The following is a 17893-nucleotide window of genomic DNA, read 5'->3' on the forward strand; positions in this document are numbered from 1 at the left end:
GTCAAATGGCGAGTAGCGAGCTACTTGACTAAACTACTCGACCAATGCGAACGAGCCTTTAAGTGTCGTGTTGGGGTTGATCGTCAACCTCCAAGAACAACCCGAACCACTCAAACATATATCTCACTACGAAATACTAACGTACGCACATAGATCAGAGGACAACAGGCCTTTCGCCTCCTGCAGGAAAAACCGTCCACAGGCAACGAATCCCCCGCCTTCCAACTGATGATGCAGTACAGTGTTCCGTACTTGAACCAGCAGCCCAAGTATAATGATCAGACAGCAAGCTTCTCTCGCCCTCTGTCTGTCATGTCTGGTGAACGTGATCGACTCCGGATCGATACGTTGCGTTTGGGGTACAAACCCATCCTCACCATTCGGAACTCATGAACCTAATGGATGGCGAGTTGATACCAGGACCCAGTTGATCAGACCGAATATACCTCCATCAACTCCCTCCAATGATAACGTTGCGTCATCGTCCATACCACAAAAAAAAAATGTGATTTTTTTTTTTTTTTTCCTTAATTCTCCAAGTCTGACATGTCGCGTGTAAATTGTCCATTATTTCAAAAATTGATAGTAATTATCGAATAATTTCTTGTGTCACCGTTGACATTTACTTTATTGAACTTAATTTCAACAATTATCGTTATTATGAATGATGATGATGATGATGATTCTTTATAAATAATTTTTGTATGTTTAATAATTGTTGGGTTTTTAACAGTATTTAGTTCCGTCTCTGAATCTGAATCTGACGAATCCATTTCTGTAATTGCTGTTAATTTTAACGTTTTATTGTACTCGCGCGCCTGTGAACGCAGCGCGTGAAAGGTGGACGCTGGTTCGATAGATCGTGTTGTAAGTTCCTTAGTAAGGTCTTCTTTAGAGGCATTGTTAATATTTGCAATTGGAGTCGACATTTTTATCAAATTGTACGCGAAGTTCTAATATGAAAAACTCGAATTATCTCGAAAATAATCGAAAGCGTATTGACGTTCGATGAATGTTTTTAGCATTGAAAAATACACAAATGTAAAAAAAACATTCATAAAATATTTATAGTTTTAAATTGAAACCAAAATAATGTTAATATAAATTATTTTTATAAAAGTGGTAATAAAATCCAAATTCGAGATAATCGTCTATAAACTCGAGGTTAAATTTGAAACGTATATTTGATTTGAATCGTTATTTAAAAAAAACATATTAGAAACTTTTGAAAAATACAATTTTTTAAATCAATAAAAATAATCGATGAAATTTAGTTAAGTATGTCATCTTAATCGGTTGTTCCAAGTATAGTAAGTACCTATTGAAGTTCATAAATTATTTTTTGACTAAAATGTTGACAAATTCACATCTACGCTGGAGTATCTATGGAATTTTTTTTTTGTGTACAACAAATTATGCATCTATGCTGAAACTTCTATGGAATTGCTTGCGTAAGAAATAATGGCTATGCAATTTTCTCGTGAACAGCATAATAACAATATAATATTCACCATTAATAAACATTGTTATTACATGAATCTGATATACAGATACAAGATTAATGTTCCGAATACGTCTATCATGCGTCGAAGAAAGTCTATTTTTGACATACAAAAAATGACACATCTGTGCCGAAATATCTATGTGTTAATTCCAGTAATAAACAACACTACCCACTTGTTATTCATAGTATTATCTATTGTGATGACAGATTGGCACACCAGTGTAAATAAAACGTTTGTCATCCATAGTATTTCGAAACGTCAGAATGACAGAAATACAACATTATATATGAGGTTAAGGAATGACTACTTATTTTTTTTTATTTTTTTTATTCTTTATTTTGGCTTTCACCCATTAAGAGTGATCTTGGCCATACATTACAACATTTTTCTTATTAATAAATACAACAAATTACAGGATAAAATTGACATGATTGACAAAACAACATTGATAAAACAACATAACATAACATAACGTAACATAAATAAACCAAACATAACATAAACATAACATAACATAAATATAACATAACATAAACATAACATAAGCATAACATAACATAAACATAACATACTTAACATAAACGGTACAGAGCTGGTAACAGTAGATTATCACAAAATTATAAAAATAGGAACCTGTGTACAATATAAGTGGGCGCTTTTTGTTATTAAACCAAAGATTTTTCTAAAATTAGTAGCGTTTTTTAAAAATAGAATTATGAAATTGGCAATCTTATCTTATTAAACACAGCATATGGGAGTAAACAAATGTGATTATAAAACATAAAGAAAAACATAACACAAACATACTATGAACATAACATAAACATAACATAACATGCACATAACATGAACATAACATATCATAAACATAAACCTACCATAAACATAACATGGGTGTAACATAAACATAACTTGACAAAAACAATACAGAGCTGGTAATAATGGGTAATTACAAAATTATAAAAATAGGAACCTGTGCACAATAGTAGTGGGCATTTTTTGTTACTTAAAAGAACAGATTTTTCCAAAATTAGAAGCATTATTTTTTTTAAAACAGTTCTATGATATGAATATAAACAAATACAATAAAAGAATCAAGAAAAATATACAAATGCATAAAGAATAGTGTTTTAACTCAGTCAAAATATGCAGAGTTGGGATTAGTAAAAATAGATGAAAATAGGAACCTGAACAAGTGAATACAAATGAAAGTGAAATAAATTTGGTTTATATTTATTATTATGGTCAGATATTAAGGACATTTTTATAAATAAATTTTGCCAACAAATGGTAAATTTCAGGAGTGTTTAAACTAAGAAGGCAGGGAATACTGGTAGGCAATTTAATATCAAGTTTTACCAATTCATGCATGAAGTTTGGAAATTGGTCATTGATAGGACACTCAAAAAAATTATGGTCCAGAGTATCCTCTGACCCACAATCACAGTACGGCGAACTAACTATGTGGAACCTGGCAAGATGGCTAAGACAACAAGTGTGACCCAGCCGCATTCGGGTTAAGGAAGAAATATATTTTTTAGGCAGGGTAGTGTATTTGTGAAACCAGGGCTTAACAGGAATAGAAGGTTGAATTAATGAGTACTGGTGACCTTTTATCAAAGAAGATTTTTTCCATTCAGAAGACCATTGGAGTTGGTACTTAATTTTTAGGATAGGGAAATGGTCTCTAACCGGAATAGGGATATCACTTAATGGACCATGGGCAGTGGCTTCCTTAGCAATATGATCAGCCATGTCATTCCCAGTAATACCGAGGTGTCCCGGTATCCAGGCTAGGACCACTGATGCATAAACCAGTGACATGGAATGCAGTAGGTCCCTGATCGAGCAGATTAGAGAGTCGCTACTGGAATTGAGTGGGGATGCGCTTATTTTTTGTAGTGAGCTAAGCGAGTCTGAAAGGATGAGTGCGTTTTTAATATTTAATGATTTGACGAGTAGAAGAGCTTCTATGATAGCTATGCATTCAGCAAAGAAAATGGAGCATTCTTTGGGAAGTTTGTGTGGGAAACACAATTTTCTGTGAGGAACATAGACACTGGCCCCGCAATGGGAGTCCTGACTGAATTTGGAGCCATCTGTGAAAATTTTTATGTAGTTTGGCCAGTTGTTTTCAATAATTGTGTTAAATTCTGCATTATTTAATTGAGTTGAGTTTTTAATGTTTTTTTTACTTATTCCTATAAATTGATGGACCTTCGGATAGAAAGTAAGGCTTTCATAGGGGCATGAGTATAAGGGAAGAGATTCATTGAGATAGGTGTTTGTAGATAAATCCAGGAAAGAGTTGTAGCAATCATAAAAAAGGGGAGGGGTATGATTTTTCCAAAAGTGATTTGAATTAACCTCATACTTTAAGGATTGAAGTATAGGAATCAAGGGATGGGATGTTATTGAACATGTTTTGTAAACATATTTTTCTGCTAGGCATCGCCTTCTTATATGTAAGGGAGGTTCGCAACATTCCACTTGCATTGCGTTGATTGGAGAAGATTTCATGGCTCCTAAGACAAGGCGAAGTGATTTTGACTGGATTTTATCTAATTTATGAGAATTTGAAGAGGACATTGGATCAAACAGACAAGATCCGTAATCGAGATGGCTTCGGATGAGGGCATTGTATAGAAGTTTTAATGAAGCTGGGTGGGATCCCCACCACACTCCTGCTAGAAATCTGAGGGGATTGATGTTGCTTTCACATTTTGTAACAACGTGATTTATATGAGAGTTCCAAGTAAGCTTGGAGTCCAAAAACATTCCAAGGAATTTAACTTCCTTCGAGATAGGGATCACTTCATCGCCAAATATTACCTGAATATCCGGAAGCTTTCGTCGACGAGTGAAGATTACAACTTTGCTTTTGGCAGGGGAAAGTTCAAGACCATTACTATTTAACCAAGCCAAGAGTTTTCTAAGAGCGTTGTTAATTGCTGATGCTGCGATGAAAAGATTGGCGGATATTTTGTAAAACGTTAAGTCGTCAGCATATTGGAGTATGTTGCACATAAAATTAATAGATTTTTCCAGATCGTATGTGTAAATATTATACAGAATCGGGCTTAAGACAGACCCTTGCGGGAGTCCTTTGAATATTTGTCTTATGTGGGGAGAGGATTCGGATCCATCTACAAAAACAGTTCTTTCGGAGAGCAAATTGATAATGAATTGAACCAATTTAGGAGGAATGCCAATCGCCAGTAACTTTTCTTTAAGAATGGGTATATTTACATTGTCGTATGCTCCACAGATGTCTAAAAATACTGCAATACAATATTCGTTTTTAGATAACGCTAATTTGACATCTGTAACAAGAGAGGAAAGGTTGTCAAGGGTACTTTTACCCTTTCTAAATCCAAACTGGGAAGGGGGAAGAATATGATTTTTCTCTACAAACCAGTCTAATCTATTCTTAATCATTCTTTCAGCTACTTTGCAAAGTGTTGAAGAGAGAGCAATCGGTCTGTAACTTGAGCCTAGACTTGGATCTTTGGTACTTTTGCAAATGGGAATAATTTTTTGAATTTTCCAGTCCGGGGGAATAATACCAGAGTCCAGAAAGATATTGATGAGAGAGAGAAAGTAGGAAAGGGAATCGTCATCAGTGTGGCGGATGAATATGTTCAAGATTTCGTCATTGCCCGGAGCTGAGTCTTTTAGGTCTTCCGTGGCTCTTTTTAACTCGTCTATGGAAAATGGAGCATCTAGCCAAGATGAAGAATTTGGGAAGTAAGATAAAACAGGCACTTCGTCAAGATTAGGTACATAAGGGGGAGCAATTTTGTTAAGAAAGTCAGAAATCCAAATACCAGAATTATGAGATGACTTCGGCAGGGAAAAGGAAGACCTAAACCTGCGAATCATGGACCAAACCTCCCCCGCTGGAGTAGCAGGGGATATATTAGTGCAGAAATTACGCCAGCTGTTTTTTTTTTTTAAAACGGAATGTACGTTTAGCAACAGCTTGGGCATTCTTGGCTTTCAAGAAATTTTCCATTGTCATCTGTTGGCAGTATATCTTATTGGCCGCTTTCCTCTCCTTCAGCACTCGAAGGCATTCTTCATCCCACCAGGGGGGAGGGTGAGCCTTCGTGCTTACAGGGGATGATTTGGGAATAGACTTATCTGCAGATTTTAGAATGGAATCAGACCAAGATTTGTAAGAGGAGGTGCAGTTATCTGAAGAAGGTGTAGGCAGGGAAAGGGTGTGACCCTGGACAGATTCTCTAAAATGGCACCAGTCGGCTTTTTTTGTGATAAATTTTGGCTTTCTTTTAAAGAGGTTAGTATTTAACCCTTGAGCCAGATTTATAATAATTGGATAGTGGTCACTGCCGCAGGGGTCTGATGAAGTTCTCCAGGAAATTATTGGATATATACTTGGGGAACAAAGAGTTATATCCACCGCACTAGGGCTCTGCCCACGTAGACTTAACCTTGTTGGGGATCCGTCATTTAGAAGGCACATGTTCAAGGAGTCCATAAAGTCAATTATTTTGATTCCTGAGGGATCCGTTGATGAAGAACCCCAGAGAGGGGAGTGGGCATTGAAGTCACCCAGAATGACCAGGGGAGAAGATATTTTTCTAAACATGTAGATCCATAATGAAATGTCAAATGGGGTAGAAGGGGGAATGTAGAGGGATACAAACGTAATATTAGAGACAGTAGCTGCCACTAACTGGAAGGATGAATCTGGGGGCTTAATGGAAATAGGGGTGAAGGACAGGGAGTTTTTGATTAGAAGGGCTGCACCACCCTTCCCATCAATGCGGTCGTCCCGCAGACATTGGTAGCCACTCACCTTGAAGAGCTGAGATGGTTTAAACCAAGTCTCAGAGATGGCAGCAATAGAAATTGTGTGTAATTGTAGAAGGCGGATGAGGTCAGCCTTATTGGAGAAGGCGCTTCTACTATTCCACTGAAGAATCCCTGCTGTCAGGGCAGCCATTGGAAACAAGAGAATTTAAGGAGGAGAGTATAGAGGCAGCGTTGGACGGTAGGGAATTATTGTTATTAATTATAGAAATAAGTAACATGATGAGAGTTTGAATAATATTAGAATTGTCATTAGAAATGATGTTGTTTGAGGAATTGGGATTTGAATCAGGGATAAAGGAATTGCAGTTCAAAGAATTGGTGTTAGGAAAGACGGTATTTTGTGGAAATGGGGAGCTGATGTTACCATTTGGGAACAAGAGCTGGGAGTTATGGCCAAGATGATCATATCCGGGGGATTTAAGAGGACGAGAAGCAGATTTTGTCATTACAGTCTTCCTGTATGACGAGTTTGGAGGAATAATGTTTTGAGTTAACTGGGGTTGAGAGGCGACTTCAGCAAAAGATTTTTTAGAGGGAGCTATTATTTTAGAAGCATGGAAGTATGATACGCTATTGGAAGCCATATAACTTTTAATGTTTTTTTGGCGTGAAAGTTCGGGGCAGGATGGATTTATGGCTGTGTGAGAGCCTGAGCAGTTGATGCAAGTAGGGGGGTTGGAAGGGGAGGGGCATTGCTCTGCTAAATGACTTTCTGCACATTTAAAGCAGCGAGGAGAAGAACGACATGATTGCTTGGAATGGCCGAACCGACAACAGTTAAAGCACTGAATTGTCGGGTATGAATAAATTTCCACTGGGAGAGAGTTGTGGAAAAGGTACACATGAGAGGGAAGAGATTGGCCTTCAAATGTAAGAACTACAGTTTGGGAGGGTTTCCAAACTATAGAATCGGAAGTTCTATCTTTATAATTCAGCCGCCTAGTCTTTAAAACTTTCCCCGAAGATGCTGGGATAATAAGTTCCGTGATGAGTTCTTCCTCGGATAGGTCTGTGGGGATACCTCTCACTAGACCCATGCGGGAGACATTAAATGAAGGGATGTAAGCCTTGTATTTTTTGGCAGAGAGGTAGTCAATGGAATTTATAAATTTATTGGCATTGAGTGCAGTTGTGAACTCTACACAAATGCGGAATCTTCCTTCGGATCTGATACCACCTGGGGAAATGCCAAGTGGTTTTTTTCCAACAAATTTACCGAAATCAAGGGGATGCAATGAGTGGCCTTGTGTGTTGTTTTGCACATACACGATGAAGGGGGCTTTTGCTGAAGTCGGGTACAGTGAAGCGAGTGGAGGAGCGACAGTCTCTACAGGAACTGTAACCTGAGAAGATTCCTTTTTCGGAAGGACGCTAACTTTTCGTTTTTTGGGAGTAGAGGAATCAGTCATTATTTCAACCTCGCTAGCAATGTCATTATCAAAATTAACAGGGTCAGGATCAGGGGGGACGGGATCTGGTGGTTTTTTACCCATGGCAAAGGCCATTGGGGCAAAAGGAATGTATATTAATATAAAATAACACTTACTGGACTTGGTCAGCAATAAAGGCACTCAAAGAGGACAAAAAATATAGTTTTAACCGAAAAAAGGCAATAAAATTAGGTTTTTTCGTATTCGAACGGAAAAAAGACAAGTGAGTTCTTCAACTGTCAAAGTTCGAATCTTGACTACTTATTTACAGTTTACATATTTCTACTTATTTATTTAGTTTACTTATTTACAGTAATCTTGACTACTTATTTAATCGTGACTACTTATTTACAGTTTATTTATTTCGCGCCAAATATTAACGTTCTTCCAACGAAGCGTAAACAATCAATTAACAAGTACATGTTATTTATTAAAACTTGGAATATGCTGTCGAGTATCTAACATAATAATTTATATTTTTCAAGGGATCATAATATCCCACACTTTTGTGGAATACTTGTTCGTAGTATTATAATAATTACTGTCGATAACCAAAACAATGCAATAATTGCAGGTTATATTTATGATTTGCCGCTGTCAATTTGACACAAGAGGTTATGTTAAATGTTGTTACCAACATGACGGAATGATACCAATTCAAAACAAAGCAATATTTTAGGTTATTTTAACAATACAGATTTATAAGCCTCAATGTGAACAAATGAATTATGTACCCTATACAATTATAATCTGACACATTTATAGCCGTGTTTTAAGTGGGTCGCCAATTGCTACGTAGAGTAGTTGCTATGGTTACTTGCTACGTGCAGCCTACAATACTCACCAGACATTTTAGGTTATAATAATGAATGTGGAATCACAAACTTTATCCAGTGCTGGAAGCGCCAATTCTTGAGGGTTAGATACCCACAATAATGTTTGTGATCCCAGGGTTCTCAGGGGGTTGGGTTCAAAACCAGAAATGTGTCAGGTTACAATGTGTAATTTAGAGTCAAGGAAAGAAGGTTTAGAGTAACATTAATGTATATTATTTCGAATACAATATAAGTCTATACACTCTACCGTGTGAGTTATAACGAAAACAATATAATAAAAGTTATATATAAGCTTACCCCCAAGGTTCCGACCACGCTTTATCTATCTAGCTAATTAAGTAACATCCTACTCGAGCTGGAGCAGCACCTCCTCAGGCTGAGCTCCAGGGGGCTCCAGCCGGAGCAAGAGGAAGATTCAGTTCCGCCTCCTGGCGACTGTCCGTGGCAGGAAAATGTGTAATCTGGCGACTGAGGAAGAGGTATCTGGTACCCGCGGTCGCATCCGTGAATCCTGGCGAGGATTCCCTTTATGTAAGGAAAAATAGGCCTCAATACGGCCCTGGTGAAAATGCGGTCGACGTAGTGCCAAACCGCGAGAAAGAATATTATCCTTAGGTTTCCGGGAACCGGGCACAATATTTTAAGCCACTGGCTTCTTCATCCCATAAAGGATGGGTCGGATTCAAGCAGATCACACCCGATAACACTTCTGACTCCGTTTGCGATTCATGATGCCGCGTGGTTACAATATTCGAACGAGCCACCGAACTAATTCCACTATGGAACTTCGTATTTTACACCATTTATACGATTTTATTATGCAATCTCCGCGTATAAAATTAGACTTCGCCACTCCGATTAAAGTGAAACCATTCCCAAACAATTTCACTCCGGAAAACTGTGACTGTCGTCTGCCGAGAGATCAGGCCCACTCCCTGGTTTCTCCGCAGGCAAGGAAGTCTTTTGTTTTTTTCTGTTTCCGCCCGGTACAGATTTTAAATTTTAAATTATGGTTCGAAATTTTACCAAAACCAATACCAGCGACAATCGCCCAGTTTCTTACTAGGTTAGAGAATCGGCGAGGATAAATGTGATGATGCAGAATAAATTAATGAATAAAATATTAAAACAAAAGGAGTCTAGCCCTGCATCATAACAGCATGTTTGTGTAATCTATCTTTACGCATGTCTTTTTCTCCTTTTCATTTAGGTCCAATTTCCGTTTATATTTAATTCATATGTTTACACATATTTTGTCGACAGATCTAAAGACGCATCCTGTGGAAAAACCATTAATTTTCTGTTCTCAAAAGAGCCATCTGACGAACCACGCGCCGACTCACAGTGGAGAAAAACTTTTTTTATGTTCCGAGTGCAACTATTCATGTACTCGTAAGAGCCATTTGAAGGACCATATATTGACTCACAGTAAGGATAAACCATTTTTATGCTCCGAGTGCAACTATTCATGTTCTCTAAAGGGATATCTGACGCTTCACATCACAGTGGAGAAAAACCTTTTTCATGTTCCATATGCAACTTATCATGTTCTCAAAAGAGTACTCTAGGGAGCCATATGCTGACCCACAGTGGAGAAAAACCTTTTTCATGTCCTGAGTGCAACTATTCATGTTCACAAAAGAGATATCTGACGCACCACATGCTAAATCACAGTGGAGAAAAACCTTTTTCATGTTCCATATGCAACTATTCATGTTTACTAAAGAGCAATCTCAGGAGCCATATGCTGACCCACAGTGGAGAAAAACCTTTTTCATGTTCCATGTGCAACTTTTCATGTTCTCAAAAGAGTAATCTAAGGAACCATATGCTGACCCACAATAGAGAAAAGCCTTTTTCATGTTCTGAGTGCAACTATTCATGTATACTAAAGAGCAATCTAAGGAGCCATATGCTGACCCACAGTGGAGAAAAAAAAACTTTTACTCAATATATTGAACTTACGTAGTCTATTCTACATTATGACATTATCAGTTGGGGAGCAGCTTACAAACCTACCCCAATAGAATTAAAAACTAATAATCATAACAATAATACTAACGAAAATCTCCGTTTTTTCCCATTGAACACTTTTTCGTAGAATTCAATGGGAAGGAAGTTATATAAAGCAATTAAATCTATGGAAGATTGTAAACTCTTAAAAAAAGACTTAACGCTTTACGTGCTTGGTGTGTTGCCAACAAAATGGAACTGAATATTGCTAAGTACAAAGTTATGACAACAAACTTAAGCTCAACCAACACATTCAATACATTTGAGTAAATCAAATAAATTACTCGGTTTTAATAAGAATTATAAAAGCCTAATAATTCTATTAAATTCGTTAATACGCAGTGTTTTTGAGTGTGGATCAACAGTATGTAATCCACACTATATTACACAGGTATCTATACTTGAATCTGTCCAAAGAAAATTTACACGGATTTTGTCTTATCAATCAGGTGTCTACCATCTACTAGTACTAGACGATTACGAACAAAGACATATTTCAAATTTGGGAGTCTAGTTAAAAAACGAAACATTAAGGACCTCGTAATGCTTTACAAATTTGTGAATAATCAAGTAGATTGTAACTTAATCTATCAAATGAAGTTAAACGCCGGCCGAAATTCACTAGAAACCTTGATATATTTTGGATCGAAATTTTCGCTAATAACACTGGATATTTTAATCCTATGTCAAGAATATCTCGATCATACAACGATCTTGCTAAACCACAAACTAGTATCGATATTTTCGAAAATAATATAACTTATTTTAAAAGATATTTCCACAATCTCTGTACCTAAAAAAAAAAATAATATTTTTCGATTTTTGATGGTTTGATATTTTCTATTATATACCTAATTTAGACATATTTTATTAAAATTATTATGTCTTTTAATTTTTGTAATATTAAACTTTGTTAAAAAAATACTGATATTGTTGTGTTTGCTTCTGTGAATGTGCAAATGTGATTGCTGCAGACGCATTAGTATTTGCATGTAAAGTTATTTTATACTTCGCACAAGAATGTACTTTAAATATCCTGTTTGTGCTTCAAGAAAAATTAAAAAAAAATTCTAAATAATAATAAAAAAAAACAATTTGTCTAGTTCACAAAGACGAAATCTGAGAAAAATAAATTCTAACATCCTAATATTCCTGAGAAGCAGAATCATTTATCAAATATATATTGTTGAGAAGAAAAGCATTACTACAAATCAATTGTACAAGATAACGAAATGCAAATGCTTCGTGATCATTTCATCCAGCCTATTTCTTTTGTTAATGATTTAATCAATCAGTCTTTTCCATTTACTGGTGGTTTAGTAAACCAGCCTTCTTCATTTAATAATGAGGTGGTTGGCCAGCCTTCTTTATTTGCTAACGATTTTGTCAACCATTCTACTACATTTGCGAATAACTTCGTTAACCAGTCTTCTTTATTTTCTTATGATTTTGTCGGCCAGACTACCTCGATAGCTGATGATTTGGAGATCCAGCCAACTTTGTGTGCTGCTTTGTGTGATTTATTCAACCAATCACTTGGTCAATATTTTTGCAAAATAGGCACGAACTTAGCAAATAAAATCAAACAATCTTCATTTACTGCAGAAAAAACAGTGTGGAATGAAAAAGTCAATCAAGAAAACTCCCTTAACATAGTTAAGATAACAAGTGAAGATATAAAAAATACCATAGCCTCCCTAAACGCAAATACCTCATCGGGAAATGAACTGATATCAAACAGAGCAATTAAATATCTACTAAATGAGCTAATCTACCCACCGACGTACCTTGTAAATCTTTCAATAAGAAGAGGTATTTTTCCCGCACGTCTTAAAATTGCTACGATTATTCCAATATACAAAAGCGGTACCTACACTGTCGAAAATATTGGAAATAGTAGTAAAAAAACAAATAGTTTAATTTTTGGATGAAAATATAATATTATCAATGACGTAATATGGTTTTAGGGAAAACTTGGGTACTGGTGATGCTTTAGCTAAAATAACAAATACAAGTATAAAAAACTGGTTGAAGGTAAAAAATGCTTGGCAGTTTTTATTGACCTTCACAAAGCTTTTGATACAATTGACCATGTAATACCATTTTTAAAATTATAAAAAAATTGAATAACACAAATAACTCTAAATCTACTTAAAAGTTACTTAACTGGAAGAGTGCAGTATGTACAAGTTGTTAAAAAAGTAGAAAAACTCTATCAATCAAGACGGTGTCCCTCAAGGATGCGTATTAGGTCCAATACTATTACTTTTTTATATTAATGAACTTATGAGTCTTCCCATTGAAGGAGACATAATGAGCTTTGTAGGTGGTGACACTGTCATTGTATCTTCCAGAATGCGACTATTACATATTGCTCAATAAAATTTAGCCTTCAGGAGGCCCGTTCCCATAGTTCGTATTTTCAAAGTTAATATAGCTTCCCACATTTGCAGATTCGACCCTACAATAAAACAATTCTTTGGCCTGGTATTTTTATAAAGATATTGTCTTGTTTGTATATCATTTATGATTTAAGAATTAGTGACCTTTTACTGCAAGCAGCGGCAGTTTTCAAATAGAGCTGTTCGCTTTCTATTTTATGATGACCCTAGTTAAACCATTATGCCTAAAAATATTTGCCAATACCTTTCCCACCCCTGTCCCATAGTAATAAAAGCCCCAAATAAAGTTTCATCTCCCTTAAAATAATTCCTTTAAAATATTTGTATTGTTTAAATCACATCTGTATCATTAAGAATAGTTAAGTGCATTTTATTTTATGTTAAGAATGTTGTTTGCCAACGAGCGGGTGGAACATCTTTATTTTGGTAAAATGTCCTTCAGAATTTAGTTTAAATACAGATACCTCCCAGAAAAAGGACAGTATTAGAGTGTTGCTATAACTGGTAGGTACAGACGTACCTACGCAGGAGCTAGTATTGATATAACTGGTAGGTACATGCGTACCTAGGCAGTCAGCCGTGAGATAATTACTAGGTTTATGTAAACCTAGGGAAAACTGAAGAATAGAGGAAACTAGACCTTTATTTCTTTCAGTTTAAGTTTTAGCAGAGGAAAATAAGATCCTCTGCAATTATATTGTGAATTAATAAATTTATATGTCAAGAAGAAGAAGTGTTTTCCTGCATTCCATCTGACGGCGTGTTCTCGTACCACGATAGCAGAAACATATGGTCCTTCGAGCCGGATAGGGAACAGCAGCATCATGGAAGCGGGACAACACTCAAAGACGTCATCTGTCTGCGGCAGCAAGGCGGGAACCAGCAGCAGCTTGATGGAGGCTCAAATAAAAGCTTCAACAACCAAGGTGCACATCACGAGACAAAAGGCCCGCCTACTTACGGAGATGGCTGAAGCAAAGATGGCTGCAGCAATGTCTGTCTTGGAAGCAGAGGAGCAACATGCGGCGCTAGTTTTAGAAGCTGCATCAAGGACTTCGCAACGGACTCTCGAGGATAGAGTCAATGACTGGGTGGACCAGTCACATCATAGTTCATCGTCAGAACTTGGAGATCACGATGAACAGCCTCTTCGAGTTCAAATGGAGCAGCAACAGGAACTGCTCCATGATGGGCGGTTATCACTACAATCGCCCACCATAACTGCACAGCAACAGCCCTTGGCAGGGCAGACTCCCCCGTCGCAAATGGAGCCTCGGGTAGAGCAGGCTCATCCGCTGCAATTGGAACAGCGGTTGGAGCAGCACAAGGGTGGGCGGTACGCATTACTCCCACCAAAAGGATCATCAGAGCAGCAGCCCTTGGCAGGGCAGACTCTCCCATCGCAATTGGAGCCTCGGACAGAGCAGGCTCTTCCGCTGCACTTGGGACAGCGGTTGGAGCAGCAGCAGCAGGGCGGGCGGTACGAGCTACTCCCACCCAGAGGAACATCACATCAGCAGCCCTTGGTAGGGCAATCTCTTCAGCTGCAGTCGACGCAGCATCAGCAGGCAAGCAGTAGCTGCTGGGAGCTGCCTACATCAGAGCAGCCATTCAACTTAGCAGAGCAACGCGACGGGCAACAGTGGCCAGAGTCGCAGGGCCGATTCCAGGGACCAACACCTGCTATAACTGAAGACCGCCTCGCGGAATCAATTGGTAAGGCAATGTCTTTATATAATACCAGGCCCAAAGTTAATGATCTTCCCACATTTAACGGCAATCCAATTGAATGGATTGCGTTCAAATCAATATACCATCATACCACAGACTTCTTAAAAGTATCTGACAGCAAAAATTTATATAGATTACAAAAAGCGTTAAAAGGAGAGGCGCGTGACGCGGTTTCTTCCCTTCTATTATCTCCTTGCAATGTCAAGGAAATAATAAATACGTTAGAAAATATTTTTGGCAACACGGATCACATCATACAAAAAACTATTGGTGAGATCCGAAATTTAAGTAAATTAGATGAGAATACCAGTTCAGACGCCATAATTCGATTTTCTTGTAAAGAAAAAAATTTAATTTCTATGTTAAAATCATTTAAAAATATCGGACATTTGCACAATCCAGATTTGTTGTCGACATTAATCGGTAAACTGCCTAGTACACTACGAACGTTGTGGCTTACAGACAAAGATAGGCGGAACACAACACAGCCAATACTCTGCTATTTATCACTTTGGCTGGAAGAAATCGTAATTAATTCACGTGACTCAGGAATAAGTTTTAATTCTAAAATCAGTAACGAAACTAAATTCGCTTCCAATAACCATTTCAAGCAGTATAGTAATAATTATCATCCACGGCAAGCTAATCAACATCAAAATAAACAAAATTTTAATAGGCCTTATGCATCCAAAAATAATCATTTCGAACGTCCGTACGATACGTCAAAAAAATTCCTTTATCACACCACTAATAATGGAAAACCACCGTGCTGTGTTTGCAAAGGAGAACACCAGATTTGGCAATGTGAAAAATTTAAAAATGTCCCAATAACGCAAAGATGGGAAATTGCTAAATATAATAATGTTTGTTACAAGTGCTTAGGGTACGGACATTCCCGTTTTAATTGTAAAGTAAATTTAAAATCACCAAACAAAAAATTTCATGATTTATTGGTTAATCACAATCGGGTGGAAACCGATGAAGTTGTCACAAACACGTGGGAAAGTAATCAAGTACTTTTAAAAATTATTCCGATTACGGTATACGGGCCACTCGGAAGCCGAGATATTCATGCGCTGTTAGACGATGGGTCAACCGTCACATTGTTAGACCAAGAAGTAGCCAAACAAATCGGTTTGTCTGGACCAGTTAGTGACCTCTCATTGCATGGAGTCAATGAAATGAGCTCCAACAACGCGGATTCTATGTCAATAAATGTAACAATAAAAGGTAAAAACGAAGTAGAATCGTACATAGCTAGTGCTCGAACCGTTCGGGATTTAAAGATACCAGCTCAAATGGCGCTATCTAATTCTTACATTTCGAGTAATAAACACTTAAAGAACGCTCCTCGCTTTGAAAAGAATGTAAAACCCCAAATGTTAATTGGGCAAAACAACTGGGAATTAATTATTTCCAGAAAAATAGTTCAGGGAGATAAAAATAAAGTATCATTATCTTACACAAAGCTTGGTTGGGTCGCGCTCGGCCATATTTCAAATAAAACGGGAAATAGTGTAGAATTCAATTTTCATGTTCAGGAAAACGAAAATAGCGAATTGCATGAAATTATCAAAGAGAGTTTTAAGATAGACGAGATGGGAGTAGTGAGCCCGAAAATATGCAAAGATGATAAACGTGCATATTCCCTGTTAGAAAGTACCTCAAAACGCGCTAGTCAGGGGTGTCGTTGGGAGACGGGTTTGCTGTGGAAGGAAGAAGAAAGATATTTTCCTGATAGTCTTCAGGTTGCGGAAAATAGATTAAAGACTTTAGAAAAGAGAATGGACAAAGACCCTGAATTTGCGGAAGCCTACTGCAACAAAATACAACATTATTTAGATAAAAGATATGCAAAAAAATTCAATTTCAGTGGTAGGTATCCGGATAGCTCGGATAAATTTTATTTACCACATTTTGCTGTTTACAACCCAAATAAGCCAGGAAAGCTTAGGGTTGTATTTGATGCGGCGGCAAAATCAAAGGGAATTTCTTTGAATGATAGGCTTTTAACCGGGCCCGATCTATATAATTCTCTGCTAGGAATGCTTTTTAAATTTAGGCAAAATAAAATTGCATTCACCGCCGATATCCAAGAAATGTTTTTACAAATTAAAATTATTGATGAAGATACACCGTTTCAGTTGTTTTTATGGAGAGGAAAAGATCGTAAGGTAGCCCCGTCTGTATACGCTATGAATTCAATGATTTTTGGCGCAAAATCATCACCTTGTTCGGCGCAATTCGTAAAAAATAAAAACGCGGATCAATTTTTATCTCAGTATCCCCAGGCCGTCGAAGCAATAAAAACAAAACATTACATGGACGACTATTTAGATAGTGTAAATTCAGTAGAAAGTGCGAAGAAATTAATACAAGATATTACATACATACATGCTCAAGGCGGGTTTAATATCACCGGCTGGGCAAGTAACGCGCCAGAGGCGCTAGAAAACATTCCCGTAGCCCACAGGTCGAAGAATGTTGTTTGTTTCGAACAAGGTGAGGAAAACATACAGAGAACATTAGGTTTGCAATGGGATCCAAATTCAGACACATTGTCATTCGATCTAAGCTTCAAAAAAATTCCCGGGGATATTATTTCTGGGAAGCAAAGACCCACGAAAAGGCAGATGTTGAAAGTCATTATGACAATATTCGATCCGCCCGGGTTTTTAGCACCCCTGACAGTTCGGTCTAAAATACTACTGCAAAATGTATGGAGGTCGGGTACTGACTGGGATAAGAAATTAAATGATCGTAATTTTAATGAATGGCTTCATTGGTTGGAAGCCTTAAGGTCAATAAGTAAAGTTAAAATTCCTAGGTATTACGAGATTTTATGCGGTGGTGAAAACGCCGTAGACAGACAACTTCATATTTTCTGTGATGCGAGCGAAAAGGCAATGTGTTGTGTAGCTTATAGTCGTGTTCAAAATGCTAATGGTCAGGTCTTCGTAAATTTTATTGCTAGCAAAACCCGCGTAGCCCCAATCAAGCCGATGTCAATTCCGCGCTTAGAATTGCAAGCAGCCCTTTTAGGTAGTAGATTATATAAATGTATAATCGGTGAACACACGCTCACCTTTAACTCGAAACATTTTTGGACAGATTCAAAAACCGTAATGTGCTGGTTA

The sequence above is a fragment of the Hesperophylax consimilis genome, chromosome 17, assembly GCF_061612785.1.
Source record: "Hesperophylax consimilis isolate HC1 chromosome 17, BYU_Hcon_1.0, whole genome shotgun sequence".
In the NCBI taxonomy this organism is placed as follows: domain Eukaryota; kingdom Metazoa; phylum Arthropoda; class Insecta; order Trichoptera; family Limnephilidae; genus Hesperophylax; species Hesperophylax consimilis.